Source organism: Homarus americanus, unplaced genomic scaffold (assembly GCF_018991925.1).
Source record: "Homarus americanus isolate GMGI-L3 unplaced genomic scaffold, GMGI_Hamer_2.0 scaffold51458, whole genome shotgun sequence".
Taxonomy (NCBI): Eukaryota; Metazoa; Arthropoda; class Malacostraca; order Decapoda; family Nephropidae; genus Homarus; species Homarus americanus.
The window spans coordinates 177,501-200,000 of NW_024755315.1; the positions used below are offsets into that span (position 1 = coordinate 177,501).

Below are 22,500 nucleotides of genomic sequence, written 5' to 3' on the forward strand. Positions count from 1 at the left end.
TTAAGTCGTCGTCATCATCATCATCATCATACTCAAGGGGTTAAGACATCATATTCAAAGGGTTAAGTCATCGTTTTCAAGGGGTTGAGTCATCGTACTCAAGGGGTTAAGACATAAAACTCAAGGGGTTAAGTCATCATACTCAAGGGGTTAAGTCATCATATTAAAGGGGTTAAGTCATCGTTCTCAATGGGTTAAGACATCATACTCAAGGGTTTAAAATATCATACTCAAGGGGTTAAAACATCATACTCAAGGGGTTAAGGGGGATTTTCATTGGTTGTAAGTCATTTATAATGCAAACCATAAAAATCTAACCCTAACCAAACCAAACCTAACGTAACGTAACCTAATCTGACCTAACCTAACAAAACAAAACCAAATCAAACCTAACCTAAACAAACCAAATCAAACCAAACCAAACCATATCAAATCAAACCTAACCTAACCTAACCTAACCTAAACTAAACTAACCTAACCTAACCTAACCTAACAAAACCTAATCTAACCTAACCGATGTATAAGCAACAGCAACATTGCCCCCGATTGTTGATATGCCAAGTCTCCAATAATAATAATAATAATAATAATAATAATAATAATAATAATAATAACAATAATAATAATAATAATAATAATAATAATAAAAAATAACAAAAACAAAAGCAACAACGATGATAATAATAATAACAACACAACAAAAACAACAACAACACAACAACAACAACAACAACAAACAAGACATATTCACAATCTTCACTACCATCTGTAAAGGAGCAGTGTGTGTGTGTGTGTGTGTGTGTGTGTGTGTGTGTGTACCTTTTTCTGAGACACCTGTAATAGTCTCCCCTTTACTTCCTTGTTCGTGGTTCAGGAAGGCGAGGTTGTTGCTCCACCCCCGCCCCTCACCTCCCCCCAACCGCCCTCACCACCGCTACTGATAAGACGGCCCTAAGAGATCTTATCTAGGGTTCAAAGTTGTCGAGATGTTGTTTTGTGGAACGTGTGTGTGTGTGTGTGTGTGTGTGTGTGTGTGTGTGTGTGTGTGTGTAAGAACAAAGAGGATGATGCATTAATAGTACGCAAAATCATCTGAACACACACACACACACACACACACACACACACACACACACACACACACTCAAGGTCGTCCTCAAAGGAACACAAACACTCCATCATCATAACTATTACTCCTTCTCGTCACTCCGCTGCAATAATGACGAGAGAAAGTAAATGAAAACAAATAAAATATTCCTGAAGTGTATAAGAATAATCAAAATATATACTGTATAATATGACTAAATCTACCCAGACTACCTGTACATTATACCTCATCGAAAATTTAGTCGAAAAATCTCACGAAAAATTATCACACGATATATGGCAACTCAATGACGTCTCGCATGTTTCGCCCTGAGTATATAAGTGCTTTAAAAATCACCTTATATCAATCACTCCCTTTAAATTACCACCTAACACTAAACCTTCACAAATTATATAAAAAATTACCTTGAAAATAAAACTCAACACTTGGATTCTTAAAAAAAAAAGAAGTTCGTAAGTTTTTTTTCTCGTAACTGCAGACGTGAGGATCCACACAGAGACTCACTTAAGATAAGACTCAGAAATAAGACTCGGGTTGTATTAAAGATTCCCAGAGACTTTACCTTTACCTGCAGACGTTCCCTTGGTAACAGTCTAGCCAAGGTACACTGTATACCTGGATGATTTCCAGGTAAACTGTATACCTGTGTTGTGTATATACATGCTGAACTGTATACCTGCATTGTCATATATACATGCTGAACTGTATACCCACAGTACACATGCTGAACTTTATACCCACAGTATACATGCTGAACTGTATACCTGTGTTAGGTATATCTATATATGCTGAACTGTATACCTGCATTGTCTTATATACATGATGAACTGTATACCCACAGTACACATGCTGAACTTTATACCCACAGTACACATGCTGAACTGTATACCCACATATCCAAACACATACCAAACAAACTGTAAAACTTGTATCACGATTTCACTGAATATCTATTTATATCTATTAACGAGTAGAGTCTCCCGAGCGGGTTGGGTTGTTGTGGTCGCTTATAAAATATTACCCAACACGTCCACAGCTGCTTAGTGCCAGTGACGTCCCAGCGGCGTTCCCAAGGTTGACGCTCTGCTGCCTCACTTCTTGGTCTCGTTTTGTTATTTCTGTGTTTGTTCTTAACCTTATCTCCTTAGACAGTATATAATGTGGCTGGTGTCATTTGCTGGAGGGATTAAGTTAAGTTATCCTATCCACACACACTCTCTCTCTCTCTCTCTCTCTCTCTCTCTCTCTCTCTCTCTCTCTCTCTCTCTCTCTCTCTCTCTCTCACACACACACACACATACAACCACATAAACACTATCACACTCGGAATTATCCTCACCATCGTCATTTATGTTAACAAGTGACCCCTCTACCAGACGTGTATTAAGGCAAGTGGCATCGTCTGACTGGGACATTTAACCCAAACTATCGTACAGAACATCCCATAGTGTATGATAATTGTCAGTCCCAGGAGGTGATGCTGCCAGTCTGGGGGGATACTCTGGGCCGACTATTATGAAGGGACTTATGGCATTGTAGACGGCTCAGGTGGAAGTGTGTGTGTGTGTGTGTGTGTGTGTGTGTGTGAGAGAGAGATATGGAGAAAGAAAGTGGGTGGGGGATGGAAAATGTGGGGAGAGGGTTGGAGGGTGGCAGATGGGGTGGAGAGGGTGAGAGATGGGGTGGGAGAGGGTGAGAGATGGGTGGAGAGGGATGAATCTGGCCACCTGGGTCGATTCATCAAGGTGAAGATATTGCATTCTCTCTTGCACTCTGGCGGTCAAGTTTTTATGGTGACAAATAAGCAATTGCAACTCTCCCCACCCACGCGCCAATCTCATTCTCTATCTGATTCTCTCATCCACGCCACTCCACCCACGCCACCCATCTACACCATCCATACCACCCACCTACCCACACTAACCCACCCACTTCTTCCAACACATAACACCAACTCACTCACCCACCACACCACACCCACCCACCACACCCACCACACCCACCACACCCACCCACCACACCCACCCACCCACTCTGGTCATTGCCATCCCCATTGTCATTATTACCAGATATTAGAATTTGAAGGTAATGGTTTTAATGGGAGCCAACTTAATACCAGATAAAGTGTTATTGACCCTCCATTTGTTACAAGTTTGATCTCTCTCTCCAATTTTTGTAGGTCTGGCCTTATCATGGCCCAGGAGAGAACAATTGGCCCAATCCATCATCACAGACACTACTTAAAACATGAATCAGCCCTGAACCGTCTCAGTGACCCTACCACACTTTTCACCACACTCTTTATCGTACTCTTTAGGCCACTCTCTCTTTACCACCTTCATCACACTCTCTTTATCACACTCTTCACCACACTTTATCACTTTATCAACCGCTTTTACCACACTATTCACCCCACACACTTTCACCACACTCTTCACCACACCTTCTCAACACTCTTCACCACACACTTCACCACACACTTTTACCACTCTTCACCATATCCTTTTACCATACTCTACACTCTTCACCACACACTTCACCACACTCACACCATCGTACATTTCAATATCTCCCACCTGAGTATGTTTGAATATCTGTCTCTCACTTAACACAGAGTTCAAAGGTTCTTAAGTTCAATATTCCTCACAAGCAGAAGAGAGAGAGAGAGAGAGAGAGGCTATCTGCCCCATTTAAGATATCGTAAAAAAAAAGGATCCCCAAGCGTTCGTAAGCTGAATCTTCCTCCTATCCGGATATACACGAACGCAGCTGACTCAAACAAACGCATAAAATGGATTCTCAGGATATTCGTAACTGAAGCAGACGAATAAAATCACCTGAAAAATAAACCCAACCCCAGCAATCACCTGAAGATTAATCACCCTAATATTATTTGTATGATGAGGTTAGATTAGGTTGTTGGGTTGCTGGGTTGGGTTGGGTTGGGTTGTTGAGTTGGGTTAAAATAAATAAGGTGGGATGGAGATTCTTCCGGTGAGCCCATAAATAAATTAACTGAAAATGCAAATAACAAAACTAAAGCAGCAAAAGAACCCGACCTACTGTGACTGTACACCCCACCCTCACCCCACCCCACCTCACCCCACCCCACCCCACCCCACCTCCCCACCCCACCCCACCCCCACCCCACCCCACCTCACCCCACCCCCCCACCCCCACCTCACCCCACCTCCCCACCTCACCTCACCCCACCCCACCCCACCCCACCCCACCTCACCCCCCACCTCCACCCCACCCCACAATTCCACCCCACCCCCACCACCCCACCCCACCCCCAACCCCCACCTCACCCCACCCCCACCCCACCCCACCCCACCTCACCCCACCCACCCCACCACCCCACCTCACCCCACCCACCTCACCTCACCCCACCCCACCCCACCCCACCTCACCCCACCTCACCTCACCTCACCCCCACCTCAACCCCACCCCACCCCACCACCCCACCCCACCCTCCACCCCACCCCACCCACCAACCCACCCCACCCCACCCCACCCACCCCACCCCACCCCACCCCACCCCAACCCACCCCACCCCACCCCACCCCACCACCCCACTCCACCCCACCCCACCTCACCTCACCCCCACCACCCCACCTCACCACCACCTCACCCCACCCCCCACCTCACCCCCCACCTCACCCCACCCCCACCTCAACCCCACCCCACCCCACCCCACCCCACCCCCACCCAACCCCACCCCCCACCCCACCCCACCACACCCCACCCCACCCCACCCCACCACCCCACCCCACCCCACCCCACCCCACACCTCACCCCACCCCACCCCCACCTCCACCCCACCTCCCACCCTCACCCCACCTCACCCACCACCTCACCCCACCTCACCCCACCTCACACCTCACCCCACCTCCACCCCACCCCCTCACCTCACCTCACCTCAACCTCACACCCCACCTCCACCCCACCTCACCTCACCTCACCTCACCCCACCTCACCCCACCTCACCTCACCTCAAAGATTCCTATACCCAATTCTCCTTTCGGTGGCGACGCAAAAACACAAATAAATTATCCTTTTATAACAAGAACACCAACAAAAATGGGTCTCTGTATCTATCTCATTATCTCACACTAAATAAGAGATAAAGGAAAAGTTATTAAGGAACTCAAGGAGAATTCTCTAAGGTCCGTAGATTACGTTTCTCTTGTCGGCTAATTGGAGATATGAGAACGCATCTAGTGGTCTCCCTCAAGCCATCAGACAAAGGTGGATTTTCAGAGAGAGAGAGAGAGAGAGAGAGAGAGAGAGAATATTCCACCCCCCACTCCACTTCCGCACTAAACGTCACTTTATGCCCCAAATCAACACTTGTACACAATATACATTCTCGCATAGGCCGGGGGACGTCAGTGTCAAGTGGCCGTTGGTAATACTGGAGAGAAGGTGTAATATCCTGCCTACCACACCACATACGGAGAAGAGAGAGAGAGAGAGTGTGTGTGTGTGTGTTTTCCTCCATTTTACCTTCATATTTCTCCCTCCCACCCCCCCCTCTCTCTCCTTCTCTCTTCCTCCAACACCTCCTTACCTCTCGCTCTCTTTTTACCTCCTCCAACCTCCCTCCTCCTCCCCCCCCTCCCCTCCCTCCCTCCCTCCTCTACCCCTCCCCCTCTCCCCCCTTCCTCCCTCTCTCTCTCCCCTCCCTCCCTCCCACCCTCTTCAACCTCCCCTCCCCTCTCCCTCTCCCTCCCTCCCACCCTCTTCAACCCTCCCCTCCCTCTCCTCTCCCTCCCTCCCCCTCTTCAACCCTCCTATCCCTCCCTCCCCCTCCTCCTCTCTCCCTCCCTCCCTCCCACCCTCTTCAACCCTCCCTCCCCCCTCTCCCCTCATTCCCACCCTCTTCAACCCTCCCCCTCTCCCTCCCTCCCACACTGTAAGGTTCCTGTATGTGCTCCCCACCCTCACCTATCTCTCACCTTCCGTCTTTATTAAATTCTCCACGCATACCTTTCTCAGGTGTCGTCCGGGCCTGTGCACACACACACACACACACACACACACACACACGTATGCTTACACACCCTTACGCACAAAAACACACATTCACGTAAAAATAATAATATTAATGTGTGTGTGTGTGTGTGTGTGTGTGTGTGTGTGTGTGTGTGTGTGTGTGTGTGTGTGTGTGTGTGTGTGTGTGTGTGTGTCTATATCCTTTATTGATTCCTTTCACCCACTTAAATACTTCTATCATATCTCCCGCCACTCTTCGTCTTTCTAGGAATGCAAGTTTAGTTTCTTTAATCTATCCTGATATGGAAGGTTTCTAAGTCCCGGAATCATTTTGTCATTCTTCGCTGCACCGACTCCAGTGAATTGATAACCATTCTATAATAGGGCACCAGAACTGAACCGCATAATCGAGGTGCGGCCTGACTAGCGCAAGATATAGTTGCAATAAGACCTCTGCACTCTTGTTACTTACACTTCTAGATATAAAACCCAACACTCTGTTCCGCCTTTGAACATTAACGCACTGTTTCTAGGCCGTAGGTCTGGCTTACAAGTACCCCCTAAGTCTCTTCGTCACCCACGCCTCCGTCCGTAGCTCTACACGCCTCTCTACACACACCAGGTCCACGCAAGACGCACAATACACGCCAGGTGACACATGACGCACTAGGTGAAGCAAGACACAAAGGAAACACGCGGCGATGCGAGACGTACAAGAAACAGTAGATGATGCAAGACTCACAAGCCACCAGATGACGCATGACGCACAAGACACTAGGTGACACAAGACGCACAAAACCCACGCAAGACGCACAGGAGACATCAGGTAACCTAAGACTCACAAGAAACACCAGGTGACGCAAAACACAAGGTGACGCAAGCCGCACAGGAAACACCAAGTGACGCAAGACGCACAAGGAGAGACGCACAAGAAGACGAAGACAAAATAAAAGGCGACGATTGGCTGGTGAGGACAGGAAGGACCAAGTCCAAATGGGTTCATCTGAGGTTAATAGGAGGGAAGGTGGAGGGCCGGGAGGAAGGTGGAGGGCCGGAGGGAAGGTGGAGGCCGGAGGAGGTGGAGGCCGGAGGGAAGGTGGAGGCCGGGAGAAGGTGGAGGGCCGGGAGAGGAAGGTGGAGGAGGCCGAAGGTGGAAGGCCGGGAGGAAGGTGGAGGCCGGAGGGAAGGTGGAGTGGTGTAAGGGAAGAGATTATGGGAGGAGGAAGAAGAAGAAGAAAAACAAAATCAAGGAAATGAAAGCAAAGATAACGGAAGGAAGTCAGAAAGAGAGGAGGAGGAAAAGGAAGAGAAAGGAGGAGGAGGAAGAGAGGAGGAGGAAGGAAAAAATAAATAACACAGAAGAAGAGAGAGAAACAAAAATACGAACGGGAAAAAAATACAAAACGGAAGGAGGTGAGAGAATGGAGAGAGAAGAGAAGAAATAACAACAGGGGCACAATTATGCTGGTTAACAGAGGGAAACTGTCGCAGCTTCCAGGTTTGAGTAAAGGCGGTGGAGGGTTAGTGGGTGTTTTTGTGTAGAGGGAGGGGTGAGAAGGAAGATTAGAGGTGGGGGAAGAAAGTTACAGTTCGGAAATTTAAAAATTTAGGAAGAAGTAAGAGGGGCTGGCTGACCGCCTAGCTGAGCTAATGGTGTTAGGGTTGTGTCATGGGTTAGTTATTGTCTGTCGGTACAGGCACTAGACATCCTACCCTGTCCCATATATGGGTGTTTTAAGGGCCATATTTCATATTCCGCCGAACCTACTGGCGGATGCTGGTCTAGGGAGGTTGTCTATTGCCTGACCGTATAGATCGGGGGTGGTAATGACCTTTGAGATTTGGTAACTTTTGGGAACCATGTATGGTTGTTGTCGTTGTCTGGTGAGTCTTTGAAGGAGTTCTGCTCTGGTCGTTCTACATCTTGCCAGATTCTGCTGGCCAGAAGTGTGGGTGGGAAAGACGGTAAGGGTGGGGGCAGATAAGGGGTGGGTGGGTGGGAAAAGGGTGAGTGGGTGGGTGGGCGGTGGGGAACTATGGCAGGGAAATTTGTTATCTCCAGGGAGGAAATTTGTCCAGTGTTAGGGGAGAATATTATTCCTAAGGAAATATTGTTGTTTTATATATACAGAAATTCCGTCGAGTTCTATGGAGAGAGAGAGAGAGAGAGAGAGAGAGAGAGAGAGAGAGAGAATATGGCTCTAAAATCATCAGTCACAGGTAAATTGAGCTCCCTGGACACCTGTTGTAATACTCTTGTGGCAATCAGTGAAGAGGAAAACGGTGTGTGTGTGTGTGTGTGTGTGTGTGTGTGTGTGTGTGTGTGTGTGTGTGTGTGTGTGTGTGGGTACGTTCTCAAGTCTTGTGGGAGACCGTCAGCTGTATGGGACACAGTAGCGACAGTAGCAGCAACAGTAGCGGCAGTAGCAATAGTAGCGACAATACAGACAACAACAATATATGTCAGGTCAGGATGAAGCTTGTGTGTGTGTGTGTGTGTGTGTGTGTGTGTGTGTGTGTGTGTGTGTGTGTGTGTGTGTGTGTGTGTGTGTGTGTGTCCTATACCTGAGCTAATTACCATCACCTGGCACAGACTCTATCTTCACCTACGACGCCGCCACCTGAGCGTCACACCGCCATGAAAGAAGCTCCGATAAAACGATTCCGTCAGGTGAGTCGCTGGCTCTGTCACACTTGTCATAATCAACCCACACCTGTCATAATCTACCCGTCCACATCCTGTCATAATTTACCTGTCCACACCTGTCATAATCAACCCACACCTGTCTCAAACCTCACATTAAATTAAAACCACTTAAAACACCAGAGTGAGCCAGTGGTCAGCCATCCATCTTGACCCATCCATCCTGACCCATCCATCCTGGCCCATCCATCCTGACCCATCCATCCGCCCATCCATCCTGGCCCATCCATCTTGACCCATCCATCCTGACCCATCCATCCTGGCCCATCCATCCTGGCCCCATCCATCCTGACCCATCCATCCTGGCCCATCCATCCCGGCCCATCCATCTTGACCCATCCATCCTGACCCATCCATCCTGGCCCATCCATTCATCCATCCAGATCCATCCATCCAGCCTGGCCCATTCATCCATCCTGGCCCATCCATTCATCCATCCAGCCTGAGCCATCCATCGATCCTCTGATGCACAAGAAATTCACTGATTAATCTGGCTCTTAACTTTACCTGTATAGGGGAGGAGAGAGAGGAGGAGGAGTGAGTGAGGAGAGAGGGAGGAGTGAGGAGAGGAAAGGAGTTAGTGAGTGGAGGAGTGAGGGATTTATGAAGCGTATTATCTCTGGTTGTTGGCACTTATTTGTACATTATTCTCAGCGTCTTCTTCCTAATCATCAATATCATCATCATAGCTTCTTTCTTCACTCCTCCCTCCTCATCGCTTCACCATTTCTCGGTCATTTGTCTCTTTATATTTCACGTCTCAATTTACGGTTTTCCTAATACAGGAATATATTTGGGGAGTATCTATGATTTATTGTATATACAAGTACCTAACTTAACCTAACCTAACCTAACCTAACCTAACTTAACCTAATCACCAGCTGTCGTGTTATGTATTTTGATGATGTCCGTGCCTCTCTCTCATTCACTCTCCACCACCACCAACAATCTCTTCCATCTCCACCTTCACCACCACCAACAATAACAACCTTTTTCCATCTCCACCACCAACCACCACCTCCCCATAAGGAACATCCTGACGCAGGCTGAGGTGACTGGTTTCGGGGTCAGTGGTGGACAACAGCTGGGTCAGGAGACAGCCACAGCCACGCCACCGACGGCACCACCTCAGGATGTGTGTATGGAACCACCCGGGGATGACGTCACCATGTGTTGGTCAGACGCCAGGTTGTGGACACCTTTCGAGCAGGTGAGAGAGAGAGAGAGAGAGAGAGAGAGAGAGAAAGAGAGAGAATTGATGCTCTATGACATATTATTATTATTATTATTATTATTATCCCTGACAGCTGATGGGAGGACGAGGTACCACTACCACAGTAAACTGATGATGAAAGATGCTCACACTGGCGGCCCTGGCACTGGCACCAGGACTACGGGTGAGTGCCACTTCCCTCTCTCATTCCTCTCTCCCTAGACTATGAATGCGTCACTTTCTCTCACTTTCTCTCGCTCTCTCCCCACAGGTATTGGTACTACAACGGGTGCCTGTATCGGACATGGGTACAGTGTCTATCCGGTAGACGACTGTACCAAAGAGAACGCTGCCTCCAGGTGCTGGTCGGCCATAAGTTCGGCCGAGTCCAACACCTGAAGAACGAGAACTACTGAAGGTGGAGCGGAGAGGGTGCAGGAGGTAAGGTGGTGGTGATGCTGTGGTGGTGGTGTGTATAGTGGTAGTGGTGATGCTGTGGTGGTGGTGTGTATAGTGGTAGTGGTGATGCTGTGGTGGTGTGTATAGTGGTAGTGGTGATGCTGTGTGTGTGTATAGTGGTAGTGGTGATGCTGTGGTGGTGTGTATAGTGGTGGTGATGCTGTGGTGGTGTTGTGTATAGTGATAGTGGTGATGCTGTGGTGGTGTGTATAGTGATAGTGGTGACGCTGTGGTGGTGGGTATAGTGGTAGTGGTGATGCTGTGGTGTTGTGTAAGTGATAGTGGTGACGCTGTGGTGGTGGTGTATAGTGATAGTGGTGATGCTGTGGTGTGTATAGTGATAGGTGACGCTGTGGTGGTGGTGGGTATAGTGGTGTTGTGTATAGTGATAGGTGTGACGCTGTGGTGGTGGTGGGTATAGTGGTAGTGGTGATGCTGTGGTGTTGTGTAGTGATAGTGGTGATGCTGTGGTGGTGTATAGTGTAAGATGCTGTGGTGGTGGTGTGTATAGTGATAGGTGATGCTGTGGTGTGTGTATAGTGATAGTGGTGATGCTGTGGTGGTGTGTATATGATAGTGGTGATGCTGTGGTGGGTGTGTATAGTGATAGTGGTGATGCTGTGGTGGTGGTGTGTATAGTGGTAGTGGTGATGCTGTGGTGGTGATGCTGTGGTGGTGGTGTGTATAGTGGTAGTGGTGATGCTGTGGTGGTGTGTATAGTGATAGTGGTGATGCTGTGGTGGTGTGTATAGTGGTAGTGGTGATGCTGTGGTGGTGTGTATAGTGATAGTGGTGATGCTGTGGTGGTGTGTATAGTGATAGTGGTGATGCCGTGGTGTTGTGTATAGTGATAGTGGTGATGCTGTGGTGGTGTTGGGTATAGTGATATGTGATGTGGTGTTGTGTAGGTAGGGTGATGCTGTGGTGGTGTGTATAGTGATAGTGGTGATGCTGTGGTGGTGTGTATAGTGATAGTGGTGATGCTGTGTGGTGTGTATAGTGATAGTGGTGATGTTGTGGTGTGGTGTATAGTGATAGTGGTGATGCTGTGGGTGGTGTGTAGGTGATAGTGGTGATGCTGTGGTGGTGTGTATAGTGGTAGTGGTGATGCTGTGGTGGTGTGTATAGTGGTAGTGGTGATGCCGTGGTGTTGTGTATGGTATCTCTCTCTCAACCACCAAGTATCTCTCTACCTAGTATCTCTCTCGTCTCTACAGGCCAAGAAGAGACTGCAACACATGTATATAGAGATGAAGGCAGGAGACATGTTATTCTTTCACTGCAATCTGTTCCACTGTTCAGAAGCCAACACCTCCGACCACCGCCGCTGGGTCTTCGTCGTCGCCTTCAACAAGAGATCCAATGACCCGTACATGGAACATCACCACCCACAGTATACCCCGCTGAAGAAGGTGTGTGTGTGTGTGTGTGTGTGTGTGTGTGTGTGTGTGTGTGTGTGTGTGTGTGTCCCCTTTCCTTTCCAATCTATCCATTTTCTCTCTTCTCACGTTTATCCCAGATTGCCTCTTCCTCATCAGATTACTCTTCCTGTCTGTCCTCCATTTTCCCTCTTCCTTATCTTTACTCTATATTGCCTCTTCTGTATCACCAAATATGAAGAACTGTAGGAAGGAAAAGGGTAGATATATCGGTATGGCATGGAGTCAGGGTTAGGTTAGGTTAGGTTAGGATAGACGTTGTTCACATGACTCAGGTAACCATCCATTCGACAGGTGAAGGACGAGGACCTGGTCAAGTGTGAGGTGGTGGAACAGCTGGAGGGAAAGTGGTTCATGTACCCCGAGGAGGAGCTTAACTATAATGTACATTGAGGGAGAGTCTCTACTGTCTCTCTCTATCTCTCTCTATATATCAGCGAGGGAGAGTCTCTACTGTCTCTCTCTCTCTCTGTACATCCTGACAAAATCATCTGTTTGAATAATAAAACAAAACAGACAGATACGAGTCTCTCAATATCCTCTATCAAGTTCAACACCGTTCACAAGACGTTCACAAGACGTTCACAAGACGTTCATAATAAGTTCACAAGAGTTTTACAAAAGGTTCACAAGACGTTCATAATAAGTTCATAAGAGTTTCGCAAGAGGTTCACAAGACATTCATAAGAAGTACATAATAAGTTCACAAGACGTTCACAAGACGTTCATAATAAGTTCACAAGAGTTTTACAAAAGGTTCACAAGACGTTCATAATAAGTTCATAAGAGTTTCGCAAGAGGTTCACAAGACATTCGCTTCACGTTCACAATAGATCCACTTCACGTTCACAAGACGTTCACAACACATGAATGAATAAATTTGCTCAATATTTAAACCGATCTGATATTTCTAATTAAATTGTCTAAATCTAAAAAGATGAAGGCGTCCACCTGTATAACACAATCACCACCTGGTAATTAACACACCTGTGCTTAAATAACCCCTGAATGTGAATAAACTTCCTCACCCTGATAAGTAATTCATTGAGGCACTGTGGCAGTCCCTCAACTAATGACCTGTTGGCAGTGAAGGAGCCGTGATTGGAGAGCCAGGAATATGTTTAATTAATCCCGCTTGTTCCTCAGGGTAAATCTTGGCTGGATTCCTACCTCACTCTTATTACTCAAGGACGAGGTGGAGGTGGAGGGATATATAACTCTCTCTCTCTCTCTCTCTCTCTCTCTCTCTCTCTCTCTCTCTCTCTCTTCGTCTGCTATTACTGTGTTCACCTTTGAAAAAATGACTAAATCGGTGAAACGAAGTGTAAACAACAACATAAACAACAACAACAACAACAACAACAATAATAATAATAATAATAATAATAATAATAATAATAATAATAATAATAATAATAATAACAATAATAATCAAATTAATAATTATAATAAAAATAATAATAATAATAATAATAATAATAACAATAATAATCAAATTAATAATTATAATAAAAATAATAATAATAATAGCTGCAACATTAACTACAACAATACAGATAAATAACGATACAACAACACACACACACACACACACACACACACACACACACACACACACACACACACACACACACACACACACACACACACACACACACACACACACACACACACACACACACACACACACACACACACACACACACACACACACACACACACACACACACACACACACACACACACACACACACACACACACACACACACACACACACACACACACACACACACACACACACACACACACACACACACACACACACACACACACACACACACACACACACACACACACACACACACACACACACACACACACACACACACACACACACACACACACACACACACACACACACACACACACACACACACACACCAGCCTGCCGAGAACCAACAATATCACTGAAACATAACCGTCTCTAGACACCCAACCTGCCTTTTAAAATACTGTTCGTAGCTATTGTCTTGATATTACTGGCATAACCCGGAACAATAGACAACACACGCCCCCCGCCTCCTTTTCTAACTCCACCCCCTTCCTCTTCCTCCCTCCCCATCATCGTCTCCCCTTATCCCCCGTCCTTCACCCCTGCCCTCCTCCACACCTCCTTTTCTCCTCACCCTCCCCTTACTCCCTCACCACTCCCCACCCTCACAATTCTCACCCCCCACAAAATATTAATAAGTTTCGTTTTTGTGAATGGCTGCCAGGATATTATTACCTGAGTGTGTCAATAGTAATTAACCTAACACAGGTGGACGGGATAATTAAAATAAGACAGGCATATAACATTACAGGTAGACGGTATTTTACTAGTGTTGGCAGGTAGTAGGCAGCTACCAAACAGGGAGGTACTACCGCCTGGGAAGATATTGGAAGCATAATGTGTTGTCTAATGGTAGACCCTACTGCCATATGTGACCAAGTCCCAGGTTGCTAATCTGACTTTCTGCCTCATTTACTCACAATTGCAGGGTCTCACTTGTTTTTCTTACCATTGACAACACAACATACATATATTGTTTCTCACTCTTGATCTTTTTTTTACATTTTTGTGTTTCTCTATGGTTCTTTATTATTATTATTATTATTATTATTATTATTATTATTATTATTACATCTTCGCCCCCCAGGCCCCGATATGGGTCAGTGACCTGTGCCCGGGTGGGCTAATCCCATTAAAAACAGTCGCGGTCTAACCACGTAAGGGGACAGACGTGTGCCCATGGGTGCTTCTGTCCTAACGATCGTCACACAAAAGCCACCTCAGTCTCTACCTACCCCTTCACCGGCAAGTGTTGCCATGATACGACGTACAGTAAACGCCCCAGAAGAGGCGTCACCTCTCTCATGGATACAGACATTTCTGAGACGGATGGTCATAGTGCATCCCACACCCTGCAAGAGTCAGACCTCAGTGATAGTGACAGTAACAGTAATGTTTCCATGGGAAACACTTGCCGGAGTGGCAACACCAAGGGCAGCAAGCTTCCCCTCGCCACCCGCCCCTCTGCCAACCAACCAAGTAAGCTGAAACTGCACTTCCCCAAGGACTCATTGAAAACCGTCGAGGAACAGTTTAATTGGACAACAGAGTACTGGAGACAACACGGTCTTACCATTCAACTCCGAAAAGGTAAGAACCGTAACTTTATCAACTGTCAGACACCCGAGGTCTATGAAACACTCAGTACTGTTGGATTTGACGGGGTTGTCCTCATGCCTCCTCCTGCTGATGCAGAGGACTGTTGCCACATCCTAGTTAAGCAGTAACTTTAATCCAAGTATACTCAGTATACGTCGACACTACCGATGGAAGACCCCACAAGCAGCTGTCATAGTTAACTGGAAGGGGAGGGAGTGCCCAACCACTGTTGAGGCCCACCCAGTCCTCCCTCCACTGTATGCAGAACCCTATCACCACGAGCCTGCTTTTTGTGTCATCTGCTCCCATTGGGGTCACACCTTCACCGCCTGCTGCCGACGTGATCGTCCCAAATGTCGCTTCTGTTCACAAAACCATCACTCCTCCTGTGCCCAAAAAATCAAAGACCACCTCAATGGGGGTGGTGTGAGCTATGTTGTTGACCCCAGGTGTTGTAATTGTGGTGGCTGGCACAATGCTGACTCATGGCAATGCCCCAAACGTCCGCCTGTCCTAGGAGAAAAGCCTCCCCGAAGGCTGCGTCAAACTTTACCTCCCCCCAGCCTACTGGGCTGCATCCCTCTGCGTCCCCTCTGTCTCCAGCAACGCCTTCTTCAAAAACACCTGCCCCTGCCTGGCCTCACCTGGCTGCAACACGGCCGTCTCCTAACTCAACTACTACTGGGCCTCCTCCCCGTCTCTACTCTGACGCTGTCAGGCCTTGTGCTACCACCGGTACCCCCCACAACACCCTTCCGGCGACACGACACAGATCGTATCCCTCTTACACGAATTTACCAACCGTATTGAAAGACTCTTTGATACACTCTGTACCGCCATCTCCAGCTGCTACCCAGTCACCCCCTCTTCTGGTTTGACACAACCTGGTAGCCCCCCTGTGTGCCCCTCTTGCTCACGGCCTACTCCACCGCCGCCTGGCATCACTGCTGGCGTCCACGCTACCGAGCCTGCCCCGGTGTGCCCGTCTGCCCCCGTCCACCCACCACAAGCCAAGCCTACCCGAGGACACCACCCCCGGCTCCCCGCCCCCCACCGGCATGCCAGCACCTGGGGCCCATCCACTCCAGTTCTCCACATCAATTGACCACCATGAGGACATGCTAGTGGACTACGTATCTACGCAAAGAAAGACGTCCCCTACTGTAACCGCCAGTCAGGCGGTTAAGGATATTTAGACTCTTCACGTAGTACTTGAACATTATAATTCGGTCAAACCTGTTGATTACAATTCATTTAGTATTTCAAATAAGTCAGACATAGGCACTCCTACATAAATGTTTAATCCAATATATATATATATACATAACAATCATGGCTATGTAATTAGTCTAATCTTAACACTTACATTGAGTACTCAATTTGCCATATTTCTATATTGTCACACTGATAAATGATGCAATGGACACAGTCTACCTGTGTACACAATAAGTACTAGTTAAACTTACGTGTTGAAAGTCTAGAGAGAAGCCAGGGTAGGTGTTGACTCTAAGATATGGGAAGCTATACTGAAATGCCCACCCTATAGCCTGGCCCCCTGGCTGGTCAGCTATGGCTGAGTCAGGTGATTATAATTATACATAAACAAACTCCCTTCACACCCTCCAACCTCCTTCTGGGCCTCTCATCTCCACCATCTTCGTACTCTACACACTGCATACGGGCAGGCACACCCAATAAACATGACATGACTTACAGCTTAACATAATATTTGTTTGTGTTTGCTGCTTGCGGTAACACCTACCATCCTCTCGACGTCCCCTTTGAAGCCGACACTACCGACGTACACACCATCACAATCACACTACAAGGTATGTCCCTCAATATTGTCAATGCCTATGGCCTGGCACTTGACACTATTAGGGACCTGCCACGCTTTGCCATAAACAGATAAATTGTACCGGAAAATTTCCCCCCACACACTCAGCATTCTGTCACTTTATGTAACTTGCTGACAAAACCCATGACCCTTCAGGCTTTTACGCCCTTAATGCATGAGTCAGAAAGGCAAGCATGAACTCCGCATGCTTCCCAGATGGGCGCTGTAAACGCTTCTGCGCTTCACCTTGCACAGGATGTAAGGGGGTGCCCAATAAACTAGCCCCCTCGAGGGGCAATCAACAAAGAATCTCCCCGTAAAAAACAAAAAAAAAACATTGACAGCTGAACTGATGGTGAGTCCGGATGTTTTCTGTCTGTCTGTCTGCCTGTCTGTCTGTCTGTCTGTCTGTCTGTCACAAAGAGAGCAGTGGCCAGACAGGAGAGGTCACAAAGGGAGTAGCTTACACTCCGGCTCTCAGTCATCGCCAAAGGGAGGGTAAGAGAGTGAAAGGGAAAGAGAGGGGAGAGGGAGGGGTGTGGGGAGAGGGAGGAGGTGGTGTGGGGAGATGAGATGAGCTGGGGAGGATCTACAAAGGGAGAGAGACAGAGAGATAGAGGAGAGTGTAATTCTGAAAATGGAAGGGGAGAGAGAAAGAGAGAGAGAGAGAGAGAGAGAGAAAACAACATATTTCTAAATCCAGGTAGATTCTAATGGTATAAATGTATTTGCACACTGATGACAACATTATCTCTAATATCTCTCTCTCTCTCTGTTTATCTATATTATCTGACCTTACTGTCTGACTTTCATCCTGTCTGTCTGTCTGTCTGTCTATCTCACCTTACCAACACCCACACCTGTACACCACCACATGCAAAAAAAAAAAAAAAAATATTACTCACCATGAAAAAAAACACAAAAACACCAATTTTAACTTACGTCGAGTTTGTAAAATGTTCAAATCAAAACTTTTGTCGCAGGATTGAGTTTTATCTCTCTCTCTCTCTCTCTCTCTCTCTCTCACCCTTTTTAGAGTTATGATGAGCCAGTAAATTATAATAATAATTTGCATACAAGTCTCAGCTCGTCAGACATCTTGTGGGTTTGACTCTTATGTGTAGAAGTTTTTTTATAATTTTTTTTTGAACAGTTGTGTTTGAAATATTAGTGATGTGTGTTTTTTTTCTATAGAAATTTTGAAACGATTGATTGTATGTATGTAAATAATAATAATAATAATAATAATAATAATAATAATAATAATAATAATAATAATAATAATAATAATAATAATAAACGGTTTATTGAAAAAGTTCTGCAGCCCGAAGGCTGAAAATATACATTGGACATAAATGACTTATTACATACATTGGTGGTTTAACAAAAGCCTTCATTAGAGAAAGGTGAAGGAACATACAGTGAACATACAGATTAATGTTTACACACGTAGATCATGTGAGCTGAGGTGTTGAACAGCAGACACGTAGTGTAGTAACTCCCTCACAGATGGCGTTATGAGGGGCATCACGTGGAGTACTAGTTCCCTCACAGGTGGTGTTATGAGGGGCTTGACGTGGTGTAGTAATTCCCTCACAGATGGTGTTACGAGGGGCCTGATGATGTAGTAATTCCCTCACAGATGGTGTTATGAGGGGCCTGATGTGGTGTACCCTCACAGGTGGTGTTATGAGGGGCCTGATGGGTGTAATAATTTCACAGGTGGTGTTATGAGGGCCTGATATGGTGTAATAATTCCTCAAAGGTGGTGTATGAGGGCCTGATGTGGTGGTATGTATGTATGTATGTATGTATGTATGTATGCATGTATGTATATGTATGTATGTATGTATGTATGTATGTATGTATGTATGTATGCAAGAATCATTTCATGTAAATAACTCCAATCCAACGTACCTACCACTCATTGACGAATCACGCCCCCCCTCATAACACTTCCACCAACAACAACCTCCTGACCACTCACAACCCCTACCCCCTCTGTAATAAGTCACGGAAAAAAAAAAATATTACTTTCTAGTAATGAAGAGTTTTGGTGTCTGTCTGTGTGTAAGTTTCAAAAAGTTTGGGGTAAAAGTTGTGGTAAATTTGACAGATAATTTGCATGATCCGTGACACCTGAATCTCATTATAGGAATGTACATGCGTTTGTGTGTGTCTACTGCTAAGCCTTGGATTGAGTTAGGTGTGTGTGTGTGTGTGTGTGTGTGTGTGTGTGTGTGTGTGTGTGTGTGTGTGTGTGTGTGTGTGTGTGTGTGTGTGCAAGAAATTATGATGCTTCTCTTTCTTTTTTTTCTTCTATTTAGCTTCTTCTCTTCCTTCTTCTCTCTCTCTCTCTCTCTTCTCTCTCTCTCTCTCCTCTCTCTTACTACCTCTTTTCTCTCTCATTTTCTCAGCAACATCCACCAACACCCTCTTCAATGCAACACGTATATCTCTGGCTTAAACGGCTTCGGGTTCATGAATATCTTTTCACACACCTTGTCGAGTTTTGTGTGTGTGTGTGGTGAACAGACAGAGAGAGAGAGAGAGAGAGAGAGAGAGAGAGAGAGAAGAGAGAGAGAGAGAGAGAGAGAGAGAGAGAGAGAGAGAGAGAGAGAGAGAGAGAGAGAGAGAGAGAGAGAGAGAGAGAGAGAGAGACCATTTTGAGAACCTGATTATAAATTATAATACAACTTCCTGAGACTATTAATATGATATTTATTTTCTCTCTTCTTCTTCTCTCTTCTTCTTCTTCTCTCTCTCTCTCATTATACATCTACAATTCTCCTGATGCGGACGTTCAAAGTTAGTGTGTATGCAAATGATCTTATATTTCCATATCTATGTGTGTGTGTGTTAAGGATACACACACACACACACACACACACACACACACACACACACACACACACACACACACACACACACACCACGATACACACAACTTTCCTGTTCCTATTGCAGCTATCGTCTTCACTGTAACCAATGGTACCTTGGAACACCTAAAACCACTATAGACTACACCGTTTCGGTCTTCATTGTAACAGTTTTACCTTGGGAGAACCACAACGAGGGTACAATATAGTTTTCACCCTATATTGTAACATTTATACCAAAAACGCCATTGTAATATTGTTAACCCTATTGGAACGCAGAATTAAGGATACGTCAGTCACCTACATTGTAACATTTATATCTTGTAGACGATGGTATTTAACGCTATATTTCCTTTCGTCTTCATTGTAACATTTTTAACCTGGATTAACGTTAACACCACTGTTATATTTATTCAATGAATTTAATAAAAAAACGAACATTTTTACCTTGGACACGAAAAAATATACACCGCTTTCGTCTAAATTGTAACATTTGTACCATGGAAAGATAAAATTAACATTGTAACATTTTTAACTCGAAAGTTAATATCTACAAAGCTAAAATTTTTACCTTGGACAGCCACAGTCGGAAGTACCAATCTTCTACTTCCGTCTCCAATGTAACATCTTACCTTGGGAAAACTTTAAGCTGATACCAATGTAACAATTCAACCCAGGACAGCTTAAAAATTACACCACTAACATTTTTACCTTGAAAAGCTTAAACTGACACCAATGGAACATGAAGCTAACACCATTGTAACATTTCTCCATTGCTTACCTGGTTCCTGGCACTCCCCCGGGCGTGAGAGCGAGACAGCACCTGTAAGAGAGAGAGAGAAAATGAGTGAGAGTGGGAGAGAGTGAGAGAGGGAGAGAAAGAGAGTGAGAGAGGGAGAGAAAGTGAGTGAGAGAGGGAGAGAAAGAGAGGGAGAGAGGGAGAGAAAGTGAGTGAGAGAGTGAGAGAAAGTGAGTGTCATTAATATTTAATTTTTGGTGAAACAAAAAAATTACGTTAACGAGAGAGAGAGAGAGAGAGAGAGAGAGAGAGAGAGAGAGAGAGAGAGAGAGAGAGAGAGAGAGAGGGAGAGAAAGTGAGTGAGAGAGGGAGAGAAAGTGAGTGAGAGAGGGAGAGAGGAGAGAAAGTGAGTGAGAGAGAGTGAGAAAAAGTGAGTGTCATTAATATTTAATTTTTGGTGAAACAAAAAAATTACCTTAACGAGAGAGAGAGAGAGAGAGAGGTAGAGAGAGGGGGAGAGAGAAAGAGTGAGTGGAGAGAGGGAGAAAGTGGTGAGAGAGGGAGAGTGAGTGAGAGAGAGGAGGGAGAAAGTGGTGAGAGAGTGAGAAAAAAGTGAGTGTCATTAATATTTAATTTTTTTGGTGAAACAAAAAATTGCATAACGGAAGAGAGAGAGAGAGAGAGAGAGAGAGAGAGAGAGAGAGAGAGAGAGAGAGAGAGAGACGCACTAATAAATGAAAGAACAGGACAATAAGAAAGAAATATAGGCGTAATAACGTTAACTTGTCGCGAAAAATGGAAGTTGGAGGAAAGAAGAATAAACACGGTTAAGAAGGAGGGAAGAAGAAAGAGAAGAAGGAGGAGAGGTGAGGAGGTGAGAGTAAACGAGGAATAATGAAAGTGAGGAGAATAATTGAAATGAAAATAAGGAGACGAATGAGATGGGACAAAGGAGAAGGTGTAATGATGCGATACGAGAGGGAAGGAGGAAGAGGAGGAGGAGGGAAAAGAGAGGGAGGGGAGAGAAGAGGGAAGGAGAAGAAAAGGAGAAACAGGAAGAAAAGAAAAAATAGGGAAAAGAAGGAAGAAAAGGATCAGAAGGAAGAGGAAGAGGAACGTATTACCACACACACACACACACACACACACACACACACACACACACACACACACACACACACACACACACACACACACACACACCTTCCCAAGACCACAGGTGTAGGTGAATCAAATTGCCTTCTCCCTTACACAGGTAAAACTCTCTACCTGGCAATGACACGTCCAGCTTCCACCAGAGAGAGAGAGAGAGAGAGAGAGAGAGAGAGAGACCCAACAGTAAATGCAGTTATTTATCTGTCTGTCTGTTTGTCTGTCTCTTATCTCTTTTATCTCTCCCTCTCTATCCTTCTCTTCCTTCATACCCCTCTTTCTCTCAGTCTTCCACCCCATCCTTTTCTCACCCTCATCTATCTCTCCCCATCTTCTCTCACTCTATCTCTCCATTTCCGCCTCCCTATCTCTCTGTTCCTCCATACATATTTTGTCTCTCTGTTATCTCTTAAGGAGCCAGATGGGAACGACAACCTCTAAAGCTGCCCAAGAATTTTTACGGAAGTCTTAGATAGTGAAGGAAGGAAGGAAGGAAGGAAGATATCGAGAGATAACGAAAGAGACGAACATCACCTCTCATAATCTTTTAACAATTTAACTGAATATTCTAACCTCGTGTTCAGCTGACGTGAGCCAATAAAATATCTACCGACAAACCCAACTAGAAATAGGAAGAAAAATTTGATGATGTTAGCTACTGAAAATCCATCTTTTGTGTCGTAGATGAGGTGAGTCAGTTATATACATTTTAACATCACCAGTTAAGGGGATGAAAGACCCAGTTATATACATTCTCACA

The 22,500-nt window shown here is 45.7% G+C and overlaps 1 protein-coding gene and 1 long non-coding RNA gene across 2 annotated transcripts in view; one reads left to right on the plus strand and one right to left on the minus strand.

Annotated features, from left to right (window-relative positions):
* LOC121856497 (histamine H1 receptor-like) overlaps nucleotides 1-22,500 on the minus strand; it is a 262,478-nt gene that overhangs the window by 157,638 nt on the left and 82,340 nt on the right. The window contains exon 3 of the mRNA XM_042352088.1: nucleotides 20,631-20,672. The gene's annotated coding sequence lies outside the window, so the exon portion shown is untranslated. The remainder of the gene's footprint in view (nucleotides 1-20,630; nucleotides 20,673-22,500) is intronic.
* LOC121856502 lies at nucleotides 10,121-12,386 on the plus strand. The gene is made up of 4 exons (XR_006086993.1): nucleotides 10,121-10,207; nucleotides 10,295-10,464; nucleotides 11,700-11,894; nucleotides 12,216-12,386. It is a non-coding gene; the product is annotated as an uncharacterized LOC121856502 (long non-coding RNA).